Below are 3,169 nucleotides of genomic sequence, written 5' to 3'. Positions count from 1 at the left end.
TTGTCTTGGAATAATTTCAAAGAATTTTTCTTCAAGCAATACTTTACCTCGGCTGATCGCGATGCTTATGTGCGGGAATATGCTACTATCCAGCAAGGCGAGGAAGAAACAATTRCCGACTACATGGCGCGGTTTCTTAAATTTTCTCGTTTTGCAGGAAATACTGCAGGTACTCAAGTCCAACAAGCTGACAAATTTAAAYGGACTTTGAACTCGAGGTATAAAGATCGTCTCCTGAATCATCCTTTTAATACCGTTATTGAAGTGGCCGATGCTGCAAAGAATATTGATCGGTCACGACAATAATGGTTAACTTCATGCGTTGATAATAAGAAACACGGATCTGAATCTTCCTCCCGAAGCAACCCTCGTTTTATAAAAGCAAAGTCGAGTAGCGATACTCAAAAAGGCTCGAGTCTATCCATGCCACGACTACCAGTATTGTCTAGCAGTGGGAGTCAAAATGTTTCTAGTCCAATTACTAATTGTAATCGATGTAATCTTCGACATCGACCGGCCCCGTGTTTAAAGATGACCGGTTCATGTTTCAATTGTCGAGAACAGGGTCACATGGCAAAAAATTGTCCCAAAGCTCAGATCCAAACTGACAAAGGAAAAGGTAAACAATCAAGTACTAGTGGACGAGTCTTTGCATTACCTGGCAGCAAATCTCAAGCGGGTATGATTTCGGATCATGTTAAATTAATTGATTTATCTGTTTATGTTTTGTTTGATACTGGTGCGACACACTCAATTGTTTCTGAGCAATTAAAATCCTGATTAAAACCGTATGAGCAAACCACCGAATTTCCAGTGGTAATATCTACTCCAATGGGTGGTTCAATTTGTGTGCTAACTCGTTTTTCCAACTGTCCGTTGCTTATTGGGGACTGCATACGAGAGGTCACTCTGCTTCCAATGCATACGTTCTATTTCGATTTAATATTGGGTATGGATTGGTTGTCACGCCACCGGGCAACAATAGACTGTAATGCCAAACAAATTCTCTTTGGGGATATAGACAACCCGGAGGCAATCTTCCAAGGAGATACTCCAAAAGAAGATGTTAGTGCAGTAGTTTCTATTACTGTGAAGCAATATACGTGGCAATACAATGAAAGTTTTCTTGCTGCTCTACAAGATCCTGAACATGTATTTCCTACTTTTGCATACATACCTGTTGTTTCTGAATATCTTCATGTGTTTCCCGACGATTTGCCGTGTATACCACCGGAACGGGAAGTTGATTTTACCATCGATCTAGTCCCGGGAGCTTCTCCTATCTCTAAGGCTCCCTACCGAATGGCTCCAACTAAAATGAAAGAGCTTAAAACTCAACTCAATGATCTATTGAAAAAAGGTTTCATTCGACCCAGTGTTTCACCCTGGGGAGCTCCAGTTCTTTTCGTTAAAAAGAAAGACGGTACGATGCGTCTTTTTGTAGATTATCGGGAACTTAATAAAGTAACGATCCGTAACAAGTATCCGTTGCCGAGAATCGATRATCTATTCGATCAATTACAAGGGGCACGATACTTTTCCAAAATTGATCTTTGGTCCGGGTATTATCAACTTCGTATCCGAGATTCTGATATTCCGAAAACCGCATTTAGAACTCGCTATGGGCATTATGAATTCTTAGTAATGCCTTTTGGGATAACTAATGCTCCAGCGGTCTTTATGGATCTTATGAATCGGGTTTTCAAGGATTATCTCGATGAATTTGTTATCGTGTTTATTGATGACATCTTGATTTACTCAAAGTCAAGAAAGCGACATAATCAACATCTTCAAATTGTTTTGGAGACTCTTCGAACAAAAAGGTTGTATGCAAAACTTTCCAAATGCGAGTTTTGGCTCAATAAAGTGTCTTTTCTCGGACACGTAATTTCTACTGAAGGTGTTAAAGTCGATCCAGCGAAAATTGAAACCGTCACTAATTGGTCACGACCTACGAACGTATCTGAAGTTCGTGGTTTTATGGGTCTGGCTGGTTATTACAGACGATTCGTTGATGGTTTCTCTAAAATATCTCTGCCGTTAACCCGATTACTTCGAAAAGGAGTCAAATTCAATTGGGGTTCCGAACAAGAATCTAGTTTTGAGGAATTGAAGCATCGATTGGTTACCGCACCTATTCTTGTATTGCCGTCTGGCACTGGTGGATTTCAAGTTTACAGTGATGCTTCAAAGRAAGGTCTCGGTTGTGTTCTTATGCAACACGGAAAAGTGATTACATATGCTTCTCGTCAATTAAAGCCTTATGAGGTCAATTATCCAACTCATGATCTCGAATTGGCTGCAGTGATCTTTTCACTTAAGATCTGGCGTCACTATTTGTATGGTGAGACCTGTGAAGTTTTCACTGACCAAAAAAGCCTCAAATACATCTTTACTCAAAAAGAGTTAAATATGCATCAACGAATATGGCTCGAACTTCTGAAAGATTACGATATTCGGATACAGTATCATCCGGACAAAGCTAATGTAGTCGCTGACGCTTTAAGCCGTAAAGCTGTGAAACAAGTTTCTTCTTTAATTGTTTCTACAGAGTTGGCTTTGGAAATCAAACGGTTCGGACTAGAAATCTATCCGAGTTCGCAAACAGAAATTTTGTCTAATCTAATGGTAGAACCGACTCTAATCTCTCGGATCAAAGAAGCCCAACAAGATGATAGTGAATTATGGGCAAATTTCTAGCAGGCACAAGAGAATTCTAGTTCAGAGTTCAGAATGGATGATGATCACGTGTTGTGGTTTTGGGATCGTCTTTGTGTTCCGAATAACTCGGAGCTTAGAGACATAATTCTGACCGAAGCTCATAACTCAATGTTTTCGGTTCATCCTGGCACAACAAAAATGTATCGTGATTTGAGGAACTATTTCTGGTGGATTGGAATGAAGCGAGATATCGTCGACTTTGTAGCTCGTTGTCTCACTTGTCAACAAGTTAAAATTGAACATCAACGTCCAGGTGGTGTTCTCCAATCGTTGGACATTCCAGTATGGAAATGGGAGCACATAACTATGGATTTCGTAGTCGGATTACCCCGCACAATCTTGAAACACGACGCAATCTGGGTAGTGGTAGATCGACTGACAAAATCGGCTCATTTCCTTCCTATTCGACAAACTTGGTCAATTGATAAGCTGACCGAAGTTTTCCAAC

The sequence above is a fragment of the Cynara cardunculus genome, assembly GCF_001531365.2.
Source record: "Cynara cardunculus var. scolymus isolate 2C chromosome LG 3, CcrdV1, whole genome shotgun sequence".
NCBI classification, from domain to species: Eukaryota; Viridiplantae; Streptophyta; class Magnoliopsida; order Asterales; family Asteraceae; genus Cynara; species Cynara cardunculus.
This window is presented reverse-complemented; position numbering follows the sequence as displayed.